This window comes from Ailuropoda melanoleuca, chromosome 1 (genome assembly GCF_002007445.2).
Source record: "Ailuropoda melanoleuca isolate Jingjing chromosome 1, ASM200744v2, whole genome shotgun sequence".
Lineage (NCBI taxonomy): Eukaryota > Metazoa > Chordata > Mammalia > Carnivora > Ursidae > Ailuropoda > Ailuropoda melanoleuca.
This window is the reverse complement of record NC_048218.1, coordinates 151,303,398-151,320,362: the sequence shown is the minus strand read 5'-3', so window position 1 is coordinate 151,320,362 and position 16,965 is coordinate 151,303,398. Positions and strand designations below refer to the sequence as shown.

The window sequence follows — 16,965 nt, the reverse complement described above, 5'->3', positions numbered from 1 at the left end:
CTGAATTTGACTTCTTTATATTTTATTTAGGATTTTTGTCTATATTCTCAAGATTCCTTGGTATTTTACTTTTCTTATGTCTTATGTTTGGTAGCAAGATTCCTCTGGCTTCTTAAAATATATTGGGGGATGTTCTCTTGTTATTATCAGAAAGAGTGTTGTGTAACATTAGTATTTTCTATATCTTTAATATTTCAAAGAATTCACTGATGAAGATATGTAGACCTAGGTCACTTTTGTGGGAATGTTTTCAGTAGCAGATTTAATTTCTTTACTTGATACCAAGTAATTCAGGTTTTTGATGTGCTCTTATCTTTCTATAGTTTTATTTTGAGGAATTTTTGCAGTTCATTTCAATATTCTTATTTACTGCTAAAAAGTTGTTTATAATCTCTTATGATCTTTTTTGGTGTAGCTAGGAATGGTATAAATGCTATTATTTTACCATTTGTCATCCCTGATTTTGTTGTTTGTTTTATTCTATTTTTTTCCTTACTCTGTCTTTCTAGGAATTAATCAATTTTATTCATATCTTCAAAAGCTTAAAGTTTACCTCTTTTGAATCTTTGTGTTATATTTTATTCATTTATTCTTTTTTATTATTTCTTCCCTTTTATATTTTTAGATTTGATTCACTTTTCTCTTTCCAACTTCTTGAAAGAAAAACATATAATTTATTTTCAAGCTTCTTATTTTCCAGTACAGGCATTTAAAGTTATACATGTCTTCCTGATCTTAGAGGAAAAGCTTTCTCAGGTTTTCACTGCTGAATATGATGTCAGCTGTGGGCTTGTCATATATGGTCTTTATTATGTTGATATGTACCCTCTGTACCCATTTGGCTGATGATTTTTATCATAAATGGATGTTGAGTTTTGTCAGATTCTTTTTTATTAAGATGATCATATCAATTTTTTTTTCAGTTTGAAAGTAGTCATTTATTAACTGTCCAGATTACAGAAATAATCATGGTCGATACCTTAGTTCATCCTGCTAATAATCCTATTGGTCTTGTCTTCCCTATTGCCAGCATCTCCACCTTCTACAAAATGGGTGGTCTTTTTCTTCATTCCCCCTCATGGAGTAGAAAATTTGAAAGGCCATAAGAAGTTGTTGGCTTCTTTGAAACATTTTCCAACAGTATAGATCTCATGAATCAGATCCTCCATACAGATGCTGCCGTGTTTACCAAGAGATTGAGCAATCAATGTGTTATCTGTCAGGGCAATGTGCTTCTTATTGATTTTGCCACAACCACACTTGTAGATCAATTCATTCACCAATTTCAGGTTTAGGTACCCCATGCTATATATGGTTCCACAATCCTTAGTATGTTAACTGAAGCCTTGTTGAACTTAACAAAGGTGCCACTGAAGATCTGGTGAAGGCAAAGAAGCTACAACACCTTTCGAACCTTCGGACTCACACCATTGATAACTCTGATCCTGATGACCAATGCCAGTTTGTGTTCCACAGGTACATAGAAGTTGCCAGCTTTTCTTGCCATTCTCGCCGTTCAAATCTCAGTTCTGTACATCTGCCTATATTCCTTGTGGTAATGCTTAGCTTTTTTTCATAGATAAGCTTCCTCCTTGCCTTTTGAAGCACCTGTTGGACAGACTTTCTCAGACACTTGATCTTCAACTCTGCAGAATTCTTTTTTTTTTTCTTAAGGGTTTCTGGCACAGCTGGGGAAAAAAAAGAGATGGTCCTATAGTTTTTTGTCCTTCATTTTGTTAATGCAGTGTATCACATTAACTGATTTGCAAACGGTGAATCATCCTTGCGTCTCTGGAATAAATTTTACCTGATCCGGTAAACATGATATGTTTACTATTAAACATGATATGTTTAATAAACTGTTAAAATCAGTTTGCTCATATTTTGTTGAGGATTTTTGCATCTATGTTTATAAGGAGTATTGGCCTGTAATTTTCACTTCTTCTACTGTTCTTGTCTACTGTTGGTATCGGGTTAATGCAGGCCTCATAAAATGAATTTGGATGAGTTCCCACCTCTTCTGGGTTTTTGGAAGAGTTTGAGAAGGACTGGTATTTATTCTTTAAATGTTTGGTAAAATTCACCAGTGATGCCTTCTGGTCCTGGGCTTTAATTTATTGGGATTTTTTTTTGATTACTGATTCAGTCTCCTTACTAGTAATGTGTCTGTTCAAATTTTCTATTTCATCATGGTTCAGTCTTGGTAGGTTGTATGTCTCTAGGAATTTATCCATTCTTTTTAGCTTGTCTAATTTGTTGGCTTAGAATTATTTGTAGTAGTCTCAAGGTCCTTAGTATTTCTGTAGTATTGAGTGTAAACCTATTTCATTTCTCTTTTCATTTATTGAATCCTCTCTTATTTTCTTGGTGCGTCAACATGGGTGAACCTCAGGGGCATTATGCTAAATGAAGTAAATCAGAGAAAGACAAATACTGTATGATGTCTCTTAATGTAGTCTTTAAAAAAACAAACAAAAAAAACCCCAAAAAACAAAAAAAACCTCATAGGTAGAACAGATTAGTGGTTGCCAGAGCACAGGCCAGGGTTCTGGGGTGGAAGAAATGAATGAACTATGCATTTTATTTTATTTTTAATTTAAACAAATTGTTTAAACAACAATTTGCCTTTAGGATTAAAGTGTGGCAAAATAGCACAACAAATTCTTACTCAAGTCTCAAAAATAAAATAAAGCTACCAGTCTCTTTCTCAATGCTGCTTTAGCAGTATCTCAAATTTTTTTCCTCACAAATTTTGAAATGTTTTAATTTGGGTTCAAAGTATTTTATAATGTTTCCATTTTTCTTTGTTTCTTGCATCTTTTAGATAAATATTTAATTTCCAGGAAATCAGGAATTTTCTTGTCTGTATGTGCATGTTCCCCTTTTCTGTTTTAATTCCTAACTTTCACTGTGGTTAGTTAACATACCCTGAATAATTTAAATTCTTTGAAGTTTGTTGATGCCTGCATTATGACATTGCCAATGATAGTAATATTTTATTTGCACTTAAATGTAAATCTTCAGGAGCACCTGGGTGGCTCAGTTGGTTGAACATCTGCCCTAGGCTCAGGTCGTGATCCTGGAGTCCCGGGATTGAGTAGGGTTCCCTGCTTCTCCTCCTGCCCCTTACCTCACTTGTGCACGCTCTCTCTCTCTCTCTTTGTCTCAAGTAAATAAATAAAATCTTCAAAAAAAAAGTAAATCTTCATTGTTGGATGTGGTATTCTAATATGTAAAATATGTTCATTCTACTGTTTATGTAATCAATATCTTTAATGATTTTCCATATCCTTTCAGCTCCTGATTATCATGAATTGCTAGTACTATGTGTAAGTCTTCCATAGAGACTATAAGTTTGTTTCTTCTTTTAGTTCTGTTTTTACTTTATACATTTTGAGGTCTGCCTGTTTTCTGATCTGTAACTAAGGGTGACAGTACCTATGTCATTGAATTGTTTTAAGAATTAAGTCAGTTAATACCTAGAGAATATTTATTACTTATAAGGCAGGTTTACTTTTTCCCTACAGGTAGTATTAGATCCGACTTTAGAAGAATAGGAGAAATTATTTTATTGGATTGCCCTCACTTTTTCTAAGTTTTGTACACTTGCTTTTAGACTCCTATTTTCTTCTGTTCTAGGAAGGAAGGGAGGTATCTTTTCTATAGTGTACATTTCTTCTCCTGTGGATCTCGACTATTCATTTAGCCTTGGACCTTAAGAATGGATTTTTCCTATTTGTCTTTCATAACCTCAATCTCTCCCTGTTCCTTGGATCTTTCCCATTAGCATTTATGTGTGTTAAAAATCTCTCTTATCTTTAAAAACTCTTCTTATATTTTTAACCAACCACCACTACCTCGAAACTCAAGAAATTGGTTATATTTTCAGTCTCAGTTTCCAAATTCCCACTTATTAAACCATCTTTCCCCTTGCTTTCCATACTTTCTTGATTATTTTCAATACAGTTTTTAAGTATTAAAAGTCCTAAAGGGTAAGTTTTTAAATACTAAAATTCCTAAAGGGTAGGTAATCTCTTCTGATTCAGTATCGGTAGCTCTCAAACTTGGCTGAACATCAGAGTTGCCTTAAGAATTTTAGAAAAATTACTAAAAGTCAAACATCTCCCTCAGAGATTGTGATTTAATTAGCATGGGTAGATTCTAGGCCTTTGCCTTTAAAAAAAAATCATGAAGTTATTCTGATGGTTAGCCAAGTCAATATTTTAATCTCTCTCTCCAGTTGATTTTGTTACAGGTGTAGCTTTATTTACTATATAAGAGTAACCTCTCTATTTATGTTTTAGATTTGGGGAACTTTCAGCATATGGCTGTTGGAGTTTTTAGGAAATGTGAGATCTTGAACCAGACCATGAACATCATACTAACACTTAGTATAGCTCACTGTAAAAAACCTGGGGAGTGTTTTTAGAACGCCTGGATGGTTCAGTTGGTTAAGCATCTGCCTTTGGCTTGGGTCATGATCCCAGGGTCCTGGGATCAAATTGCACTTCCTGCTCAGCAGGGAATCTGCTTCTCCCTCTGCCTCTCACCCCACTCCTGTTCTCCCTCTCTCTCTCTGTATCTCTCTAAAATAAATTTAAAAAAAAAAATCTTAAAAAAACAAAACACAAAACTTGAGTGCTATAGCCATGCTAGAAATAGGTCTAGCAGTCATCTTTATGCATCATTTTCCGTGAGCCCAAATTAGTTGGTGTTTGGAATTTATTACAGAATATAGCTCAAAATGGTGGCCTTATAATAGGAAAGAAAGAAGGACCGCTAGAGAGTGGGAGAGCTCTAAGACAGGAAAAGACCTAAAAAGAAGTTTTTAAGGGAGCAAATTACAGAGAGTGGAAAAACTTAAAATCTTTGCTTTTTCCCTACAAAAAGCTTTTCACCTTAATCTCTCAAACCTGTTTGTATTTCTTAAAATATCATGATATGAAAGCTTGTTAACCATACAGATAAAATAAGGCTGGTGTAAACTGTTTCTGGAGGTTTAAATATGTCCCCAAAAAATATTTCTGACAGGGTTATAGAGAAGGGAAAATGAGCTACTAAGGGTGAATGAATCTGATATAGTGCTTGACAGAGAACGTGGGTTTACCAAAGTAAATTTGCCTTTCTTGAAGAAATATCTATGGATAGCCCCTCTCTGCTAATATTTTTACCAGTAAATTTTAAGATTCTGTAGATTTAGGTCTCCTGTACATACTGTAAAACTATAAAGGTTCTCATCCCCCTCTTCAAGTACTTGTGAAAGATGCTTTTGATCTGTCATATAGATTTGCACAAAGTAAATAATGGAAGGGAGATAAAGAATTTTCAGAAATATGCATTAGATAATTTTTTCCCTCCGCTATCAGTTCAAGTTCATTAAATTTTAATATAGTTCCATTACTGTTGATGTTTACAACATTGTTTTTCATAAGCCTAGCTTTTTAGGCCCTTGAGAATGTCAATTCACTAATTAATTATGTTTTTTCTAGTTATGTGTTCTTTCCTAAAGAGTAAAAAACAAAATCCTATATGATATCATTATGATCCAGAATAATTCACATTTCTTCTTGGTGGGAGGGAACCCTCCCAAATGTCATATTCTCCACTCAGAGACCCACACTAAAATCTTGACATTCCTAAATCAAGGTAAAAGGGATTTTTTAGTGAATATGATGTTGTGTTTCTGCTAGTTAACTGTTACCAAAAAAGGGGGGGGGGCAGATTTTAAAGTTAATAGAACATCTAGTTTAAACTATCTAATAGCTAAATATAAATAAGTATTGCTTAGTGTTTGTTTCCACATTGCTGTAAAAATTGTACAAGTATATACATGTATGTGTGTGTTTGTGTGTGTGTATAACTTAGCAATTAGAAGAAGCATTTTTTTCCTAAGTAAATACTAAACCCTTACTATTTAAAAGTGAAAATAAAGTTTCTGGCTTGATTTTTGTTAATGTGGAATGAAACAGCCTTATTGGACATTGTTTAGTGTGGGTTGGTAGATTCTGTAATCAAGCTGAAATTACATGAAGTTCTCTGGGATCATTTGAAATAGCATTTCTAGTGTCCTGAAAGAATGAATTAGCCTATACCAAACACTCAGAATATGATAAACCTTCATTACCATGTAGGCTAACCCAGTTTTGTCCAGTTATCTGTTTGGTTACTGGATTTACTGGTAAAAATATACTAAAAACATGAGATGTCTGTTATTTTTCTAAACTACTTTCCCTTAACCGTCTGTTGTTAGGTCATTTGAGAGGGTCAGAATAAATTTATACTAATTACTACCTAATTACACAGAAAAGTGGTGACTTCCCTAAAAGCACACAAAAGGTTAGTGACAAATCTGGAACAGAAGTAAATACCTTAATTTAATCAAAGACCGTGTTCTTTGTAATTAAATTTCCTATAAATTACTGTAAAAAGGGAGTGAAGAAGTTGAGGAATCTATGACATAATTATTTTCTTTCAAATTTATTCTCCTTAAATTTAAATTCTCAAAATCTGACACTATCTAGTCACTTTTTCTGCATTTTTGGTAAATAAAGCAGAATTATTACTTTGTGAATAAATTTGAGGTTAAATTCCTTGGCAGTATGTGTTTTGTTTTCTTTTTTGATAATTGTATACAGATGGAAGTTTGTCATATTGAAAAAGATTTAAGTCCTAGCATTCTTAATTTGGAATTCTCAGTGAAGTAACGAAGATTTGAAATCAATATGGCCTTAAAGAATATAGTTATACTTGGATAAACTTATAAGAAAATCATTGATTAAATATGACTAGATTTTTGAAGGTTTATGAGGACTACTGCTATATTTTTCCCTATTTTTCAAGCATTCCAAAATCCTTCGTATTTTAGGAAATACAGTTAATAAAAAACTAAAATGAGAATTATATGTAGATAAATGTTAGAGCCATCACTTAGATTAAAAAAATTTTCCTGGTAGATAATTTTAGACTGATGATAGTGTTTGTATTTAAATTGTAAGAGGAATTTGAACATAAGTTTTTTTTAAACTTCTTTTGTATTGACCTGATTGTATAAGCTATAGAACATGGTAATTATATATTGCACAAGCTTTTGATGTATAGATTATTGGACCTTAATATATCCAGTTGCAGTTGAATTTAATAATTAAGTTATGAACAAAAAGTGTAGTTTGAACTTTTCACATATTCAACTATAGTAAAATGCAATTTAAATTTTTTTTTTAAAGTAATTGATTTTAGAGCCAGTGCCAGTCATCATAGGAACCACAGATACTTTTCCCTGAAAACATTTTGTTGTTCTAGTGTGAATTTCATTTTTGTTTGCTTGTCTAACCCTGTCTTACCGAAACAAGGAGCTTAATTTGATAATTTAGTAGTTTAATTATGACCTTGCCAGCAATTTTCATGTTGACATATTTTTAAAAATTCTGAGTACCAACTGAATTGAAATGTATGTCCCATATATTTTAATGTTCTCATGTATTTCTCTGTATTAATTTTTTGTCTCTTTAACATTTAGATATAAAGCATTAAATAAAGTCTAGAGGAGAAACTGTAATTCTGAGGACACATTTTCTCTCCTTTATTACCCTTGAGTAGGAGGTGTGTACTGAAGACAAGCTGTGACCTCAGTCACCCTCAGCCATCCTCCTTCCTCCCTACCCTTCCCTTCTCTCCTGCCTGCCCACGCACATCATTCTTCTAAATTAAACTGTTCATTAGCACGATTACAACCTTTAAATCCTTTGTTTTTTAACACAACATTTATAATATGAATTCCCTTTTGAGTTGTCAGCAAAATTTGACAATTAAAACACAGATCTTTTGAAAGGTTTCTTGTAGAACTAAGCCTGACTTCAGTGCAGTTTATATTGACACAGTTTTATTTGATATCCTTTGTAAGACTTATTTGCCCAAATGCTTCTCTCATTTCTCAGTATGTATCTTCCAGTTTTGCATAGATAGAAAATTTCCATCTTAGGATAAGTGAATATCTTAGGAATAGTGAATATGATTTTTATATAGAATGTATAATAAAGGCTGTTTTTCAAATATGTTAATATTTTCACATTTTAGCTTATGGCAGTTGAAAATTAGTTCATTTGAATAAGTACCTGAGGGCATCTTTCTGTAGCAAAAAGGAAAAGAGGTGAAATAAACAAGAAAGGAAATAAATGTTTTATGGGCAGGTTATAAATACATGATTTTAGTACTATTGTATATAGTAAAACTTAGATGCTGGAAACAATTTTCTTGATGTTTTGTGTTATTAGCTTTTAAGAAGTTTGGTGGGACAAGAAACAAGTTTAATTTATTTAATGCTTATTGGTGTCTAGTTAAAAACCTTTCTGGGTTGTTCCTTTTCACGATTTTAGAAAGACGCTCTATAGGTTGTATCTTCTTAAAAAGAGTAAGTTATGAACTCGTACTGCTTTTAGAGTTGTTCAGACATCAATTATGAGTTATTTTTCTCTTATCCAAAATATGAACTACTGTTTGACAACTTCTTATGATATACATGCTCCTGACTGAATATTTTCTGCTCATTTTCTAACTCTCAAATCTCACTGGCGTCAAGAAAATAAAATCACAAGTTGGAAGTAAGAAGCTTATTTGTTTTGCAAGTGTTGGTTGAACGTTTGGCTCAAGTTAAAAGTAATAAAGTGTTTTCTTTCTTGCTGATCATGACACATACCTAAATTAGGGGACGCCTTTTAAAATGACTAAGTAATATATAATATATTCCATTAGAGCACATTTGAGTCATTTTATTCTTGCATAGTAATTGGAAGATCGCTTACTGTTTTATTTTAGCATGTGTTAATGCAAAGTGTGTGAATGATGCAGCAAGAAAAATCAAAGTGAAGGAGAACTTAGATGAAAAGTCAGTGGTGGAGTTACCATTGCAAATTCCATTTAAAAAAGTTATTTCTTTAGTGGAAATTTACATATGACGTTTAAAACCATGGTTAGAATTGGCTATGTACTTTACACTGGAAAAGATTTTGTACCAAATCTAAGCAAGAAAGAAAGAAAGACAGACTGCTTAATTTCTATTTGTATTGTGTAAAACAAAAAACACCCCCCCAAAACCCCCAAAGCTACCCAAAAACTTAATTTACTTGAGTGTTTCTTGAGTGTGCCTCAAAATAAATTATTGTATTAATCTGGAAGATCAGAGAAAGCATCTTAGAAAAGCTTAGAAATGTTTTGTTTTTAAATAAGTAACCGTTCAATCATAATTTTAAGAAGAAATTTCAACCAGCTACATTTATTTAGGAAAATTTCATGAAGAGTAATGATTCTAAGCTATATCTAGTTATAAATCTGGGTAAGGAATTAGAATTGTGTTGGTGATAGAAAAAATCAATTATTATTTTTACAGTTTATCGAGGAGAATTTTTCACCTGATGTTAATCATTTATCTACAAGTTCCAGTTCCCAGAAATGTGGACAGCATTCAGGGAATTCAAAAAGTCAGCCATGCTTACTTGTGAGAGTACTGTATTTGTGAAAGAAAGGATACTGTGAAGCGCCTGGGTGGCTTAGTCAATTGAGCATCTGACTCTTGATTTTGGTTCAGTTCATCATCTAAGGATTGTAAGATGAAGCCCCAGGTTGGGCTCTGTGCTGACTGTGGAGCCTGCTTAAGATTCTCTCTCTCCCTCTCCCTCTGCCCATCCCCCCTAGCTTGTATGCTCTTTCTCCCTCTCAAAAAATTAAACAATAAAATAAAATAAATGGATACTGTACTTTTCTTCTTTTGAATCTCTCAAAAGAAAACATCAAGGCAGAAGTCATAACACAATTGACTATAAAGTATCCATTATAAGACCAGCTTTCCTTAATGTAGAAATTTGGACCTGTACTGTATAGTACAATAGGATCTTTATGTTGCATTTGTTTTACTTTTGCTACAGCCTAAATTCATACTCTGAGGTGTGTAATTGTCTCATTGCAGCGTCTCCAGAAGAGTTCTAGTCTGTGACGTGTTAGTGACAAGGGTAACATAAAGTAAAAATTGTGTTGTTTTAAAGTGGAAAATTTGTGGAAACTTTGATAGTATTTCCTGGAGTTTTGCTCCTTACATGTCTCTAGGTTTTTCATTTGTGTCCTCAGGAAGTTGACTTCTTAAGCATTCATACCTTAAGCAAATAACTCATAATTAAGTGATGTCTGAACAACTCTAAAAGCAGTACGTGTTCATAAGCATTCATCACTGAGGGACAAAAGATTATGGTAAGAATGTGAGGAAGCCTTGTTACCATTTTGTTGACATTTTCGTTCATTATCAGATGTTTTACTTTACTTTAATATAGAAGTGCTCGCAGCTCTGTGGTTCACAATATTTTAAGTGGAAAAAATAAAGTAAAAAGGAAATAAGTATCATGGCTTTTTCCTGAGTCACTACTGAAATAAAATATTTAGTTTTGCAAATCTGTTCTGCCCCAGAATGCCTTTTTCTTTACTATGTAAAAAATATAGACATGGTAACTGAAATAAAATATTAAATGACATTGTCATCAAAAAAAAAAAATAAGCTGGCGCACTCTTGAAGTAGAAAAATAAAGGTCACAATAGTACTTGACACTCAAAAGCAATATTTGAATGATGAAGAGCATTGGGTGAGTTTGTTTTCATAGTTGGTGCTTTTGTGACCAGTGAGTTCAGCTTCATCAACTTGATTCATTGTAGTCACGTAATTTGACTTTTCTGGAACTAAAGATTACACCCTCATCTCACTGTCCTCCTGTCAGCCCCCTCAACAATATAGGGAACCTAGAGACTAAAAATGCATCAGCTCATGGGAGACACATTTTTGCAGTTCTCCTACTATGAATTTGTAGCATATTTGTCCATAAAGAGGATAGTAGGCTTCATTTGTCATACAAAGTTATTACCCATTGTCCTGTCTTACACTACTGATTGACCTGAGTATGTTTATGTTGTTAGGCTCAGATCATTAGTAGCTTAAATTGCCTGGCAAACTAGTAAGTAAGTAATCTCTATGCCTTTAGGAATATAATAATGGGTTCTGGAGTAAGATTTTAGCAGAGAGACTCCTGAATATTTTAAACTGAGGACTGCATTTGCTGTTTTAATGTAGTGAGTGGACGAGGGTAATACTGTGCATTTCTTTAGTCATGCAGTCTGTATAAAACCCCTAATATATACTCAGTGTCATGCTAGGTGTCAGGGATATAGCTCTTCGGCAAGAAAAAGTCAGTTTCTTTAACAGAAAAAGAAGAAAAGTAAAATTTACTGAAAGAAAACTGAGAACAAAGGAAAACATTTACTCTTCCTTTACTGACAAAAAACTTAAGAGTAACAAAATAGCCAAGAAGAGTGGCTGTAAGAACATTGTTATCAGGGAGAGGGAAACGTTGTTATTCAGCCTTACACTTCAGAAAAACCAATTCTCTGCAAATATTCAAGTCTTCACTCTGGCCAGACACTGAATGAGAATCGTGTAAGTGAAGTTAGAGCAGAACTCCAGAAGAATATTGGAAGCCAAAAAGCCCATGCTTTTTTTTTTTTTTTTTTTTTTAACATGCCTACAAACAATGTTTCCAAGGAAATTCCTTCTAAATGATCATTTAGGAAACTTCGTTCTTTTTTTGATTTATATACAAGACAGTATCATTTCTCATTTTTCTGTGACAGATTAAATAACTAGGTTTACTGCGATGACATACATTCTCTTTGCATCTAAACTGAATACCAGTAGGCGTTAATAAAGTATCACCAGAAAATGTCAGTACTCAGGTAGCAAATGAGATTGTGTGAAAGGTGTAGTTGGGAGTTCTTTCCGGATCTGTGCCTTTTCTGTTAACCTGAAAATAAGACTACTGGCTATTTCACTAGTAAAAAAACAAAGACAAAACAAAACTCGACTGCTTATTCAATTTGGGATAAGTAAGCTAAGGGAAAACCATACCCAAGACCACAGAGAAAAGGGGGAAGTGGGGAAGGCTGTTGTACACAAAAAGTCCGCTGAAGTAACCGGGAGTTTGAAATACAATGGCTCTTCATTGGCTGAGTTGTCTTTCATTGGCTGGGCTGGTGCCAGGGGAGCAAGAAAGCCTTTCTTCCTCCAGCTTGAATAGTAAAGTAGTATCCACATGCAAGGCCCTTCTTTTCCTTTTGGGTCTGCAATTGGCTAGGAATGGTAGGGGGTGAATGTTCTCCCCGCTGGCCTCCTAACTCCGTTGTAAATGAGTTTTCCAAAAAATTTTTCTCATTGAAAAATAATTGGCAGTTAATTATTAAAGTTTTTTTTAAAATGAATGTGCTGTAGCCAACAAGACAAATATGGCAAAATTAGAATTATATTACTTAAAAATTAACTTTTAATGCATTTTTCTCTGTATTTATGGGACTTTATTTTGTTTTCTAGATTCCATGTGTAAGTGAAATCACATGGTATTTCTTTTTCTCTGGTTTATTTCATTTAGCATAATACCCTTTAGGTCTCTCCATGTTGCAAACGGCAAAAATCTCATTCTTTTTTTATGAATGAGTAATATTGCACATGTATATGTATACACACACACACACACACACACACACACCAGTTCTTTATTCCTCTATCACTGGACATTTAGGGTGCTTTCATATCCTGGCTATTGAAAAAAGTGCTGCAGTAAACACAGGGCTGCATATTTCTTCAGATTAGTGTTTTTATTTTGGGGGGGTAAATACACAGCAATGGAATTTCTGGATCTTTCGGTTTTTCAGATGTTAATGTTTTGAACAACCTCCATACTGTTTTGTACTGTGGCTGCACCAATTTGCTTTCCCACCAGCAGTGCCTGAGGGTTCCCCTTTCTCCACATCCTCACCAGCACTTGTTATTTCTTGTCTTTCTGACACTAGACATTCTGACAGGACTAAGGTGATATCTCGTTGTGGTTTTGATTTGCATTTTCCTAATGATTAGTGATGTGAACATCTTTTTATGTGTCTGTTGGCCATTTGTTTCTTTTCTGTGGAAACATGTCTGTTCAGGTCCTCTGTCTATTTTCAAATCAGGTTATTACTATTTTTTTTAATGGTGAGTTGTAGGACTTTCTTATATACTTTGGATATTAACCCTTTATTGGGTATAACATTTGCAAACATCTTGTCCCATTCAGTAGATTGTCTTTTGGTTTTGTTGATGGTTTCTTTCACTGTGCAAAAACTTTTTAGTTTGCTATAATCCCAGTAGTTTGTTTTTTGCTTTTGTTTCCTTTGTCCCAGGAGACAGACCCCAACAGTGCTGCTAAGGTACAGGTATAAGAAATTAATGCTTGTGTTTTCTTGTAGGAACTGTATGGCTTCAGGTCTCATATTTAGGTCTTTTAATTCATTGAGTTTATTTTTGTGGATGGTGTAAGACAGTAGTTCACTTTCATTGTTTTGCATGTAGCCATCTAGTTTATTTATTGAAGCACCAGCACTATTTATTGAAGAGACTTTTTTCCATTTTATCTTCTTGCCTCCTTTGTCGTAGATTAATTGACCATATAAGCATAGGTTTATTTCTAGGCCTCTGTTCTGTTCCAGTGATCTGTTTGTTTTTGTGTTAGTACAGTACTATTTTGATTACTGTAGGTTTGTAGTATAGTTTGAAATCTGAAATTGTGATACCTGCATCTTTGTTTTTCTTTTTCAAAGATTGCTGTGGCTGTTCAGGATGTTTTGTGGTTTCATAAAACTTTTAGGATTATTTATCGTAGTTTTGTGAAAAATACTATTGATGTTTTGAAAGGAATTGCATTCAATCTGTAGATTGCTTTGGGTAGTGTGGACATTTAATGATATTCCTTGAATCCATGAGCATGGAATATCTTTCCATTTGCTTTTGTCTTCAGTTTATTTTATTTTTTTAATTATTTTTTTAAAAAAGATTTTATTTATTTATTTGACAGAGAGAGAGACAGCCAGCGAGAGAGGGAACACAAGCAGGGGGAGTGGGAGAGGGAGAAGCAGGCGTCCTGCTGAGCAGGGAGCTTGAAGTGGGGCTTGGTCCCAGGACTCTGGGATCACGCCCTGAGCCGAAGGCAGATGCTTAACGACTGCGCCACCCAGGAGCCCCCTTCAGCAACAGTATATTACAGCTTTTAGTGTATGGCCTTTTATCTCCTTGGTTAAAATTTTTTTAATTTAAATTTATGTAGTTAACATACAGTGCAATATTGGTTTCTGGAGTAGAATTCAGTGATTTATCACTTACATACAACACTCAGTGCTCATCATAACAAGTGCCTTCCTATTACCCATCACCCATCTAGCCCATCCCCCACTCCCCTCCCTCCATCAGCCCTCAGTTTGTTCTCTATCATTAAGAGTCTCTATGGCCTATTTCCCTCTCTCCTTTTTGTCTTTCCCCCCTTCCCATATATTCTTCTGGTTTCTTTCTTAAATTCCACATATGAGTAAGATCATATGGTATTTGTCTTTCTCTGACTGACTTATTTCACTTAGCGTAATACACTCTAGCTCCAGTCATGTCATTACAAATGGCAAGATTTCTTTCTTTTTGATGGCTGAGTAATTTTCCACTATAAATATATATCTATATATATATATCTATATATCCACTAGATATATATATATATCTCACATCTGCTTTGTCCATTCATCAGTCAGTGGAACATTTGGGCTCTTTGCGTTGTTTGACTATTGTTGGTAATGCTGCTGTAAACATCAGGATGCATGTACCCCCTCAAATTTGTATTTTTGTATCCTTTGGGTAAGTACCTAGTAGTGCAATTGCTGGATCCTGAGGTAGTAGTTTTTTGTGTTTTTTGTTTGTTTGTTTTTTAAGATTGATTTATTTTAGAGAGAGCACATGTGAGCAGGGGGAGAGAGAGAGAAGCAGAATCCCTGCTAAGCACAGAGCTTGGAGCATGGAGCCCAATGCAGGGCCTGACCCCATGACCCTGAGACCTTGACCTGAGCTGAAACCAAGAGTTGGAGGCTCAACCATCTAAGCCACCCAGGTGTTCCACTTAGTTATATTTTTAACATTTTGAGGAACCTCCATACTGTTCTCCAGAGTGGCTGTATCAGTTTGTATTCCCACCAACAGAGCAAGAGGATTCCCTTTTCTCTTCAGACTATATAGTTTGCTTTTGCCAATACCTGTTGCTTTCTTATGTTAAGTTTAGCCGTCCTGACAGGTGTGAGATGGTATCTCTTTGTGGTTTTGATTTGTATTTCCCTGTTGATGAGTGATGTTGAGCATCTTTTATGTGTCTGTTAGCCATCTGGATGTCTTTTTTGAAAAGTGTCTATTCATGTCTTCTGCACATTTCTTAACTGGGTTATTTGGTTTTTTGGGTGTTGAGTGTGGTAAGTTCTTTGTAGATTTTGGATACTAACCCTTTATCAGATATGTTGTTTGCAAATATCTTCTCCCTTTCCATAGGCTGCATTTTGGTTTTGTTGATGATTCCTTTGCTGTCAAAAATTTTTTTATCTTGATGTGGTCCTGGTACTTTTTTGCTTTTGTTTCCATTGCCTGTGGTGATGCATCTAGTAAGAAGTTACCATGGTCGAGGTCAAAGAGGTTGCTGCCTATGTTCTCCTCTAGGATTTTGATGGTTTCCTGTCTCACATTAAGATCTTTCACCCATTTTGAATCTATTTTTGTGTATGTTGTAAGAAAGCAGTCCAATTTCATTCTTCTGCATGTGACTGTCCAGTTTTCCCAACACCATTTGTTGAAGAGACTGACTTTTTTCCACTGGATGTTCTTTCCTGCTTTGCCAAAGATTAGTTGACCATAGAGTTTCCTTGGTTAAATTTATTCCTAGGTATTTTATTCTTTGTCGTGCAGTGTAAAACACATTGTTTTCTTAACTTTTCTACTTTTTTAGTGTGTAGAAATGAAACATATTTCTGTATATTAATTTTGTGTCCTGGAACTTTACTCAAATTTATTAGATTTAGTAGTTTTTTGGTGGAGTCTCTAGGATTTTTCTATAATATCATGTCATGTCATCTGCAAATAGTGACAGTTTACTTCTTCCCTACCAGTCTGGATGCCTTTTATTTCATGTCTGATTGTTGTGACCAGGACTTTGAATACTATGTTTAATAAAAGACTCCTTCATGCATTTTTTTTTTTTTAAAGATTTTATTTATTTATTCGACAGAGATAGAGACAGCCAGCGAGAGAGGGAACACAAGGCAGGGGGAGTGGGAGAGGAAGAAGCAGGCTCATAGCAGAGGAGCCTGACGTGGGGCTCGATCCCATAACACCGGGATCACGCCCTGAGCCGAAGGCAGACGCTTAACCGCTGTGCCACCCAGGCGCCCCCTTCATGCATTTTTTAATACATTTCTTTTTATGTATCCTGTGATTGTAAAATAAAAACATACACATTGTTGAAATGTGATAAAATAGAGTCAGAAATGAAGTTTAAAAATCATTTAGAATTCCAGCACATACAGATAGTCATTGAAAATATTTTGGAGAACTACCTTCCAAATTTAGACAAACACATCCAAACAGCGCAATTTGAAACACTTCGGATCTGTCTGTATAAGTGAGATTAATCAGTGTACACCTGTGTGTCACTAATATGTATTTATACACATACACACTATTGTTAAGTCACTTTTTTAAACATCTGAGTATTTTCAAATATCAAAAGTTCAGGGCAGTCTATAGTTCTTCCCAATACCTTGTTGTACATATGTGAGTATTTTAAAGAGAACCTCAGATATTATATTTTTGTACCTATAAATATTGGTTCCTTAGTACATATCCATCCCAGTGGGATTTTTAAAATACAGCCCCATCACACTATTAACAATAAAATAATTTTTAAATATTAAATCCATAATTTTCCCCAGTCATCTCAGAAATGTCTGTTTACAGTTGATTTCTTCCAATCTGGATCCAGACAAGGTCCAAACAGTATATTTGCTTGGCATGACCTTTCCTTTTTTTTCATTGCCATTTATCTGAGCATG

General features: G+C 34.3%; 1 pseudogene; it reads right to left on the bottom strand.

Moving 5' to 3' along the window:
- Positions 1-980: 980 nt before the first annotated feature.
- The window catches only part of LOC100478596, a 58,592-nt pseudogene continuing 42,607 nt past the window's right edge, over positions 981-16,965 (bottom strand).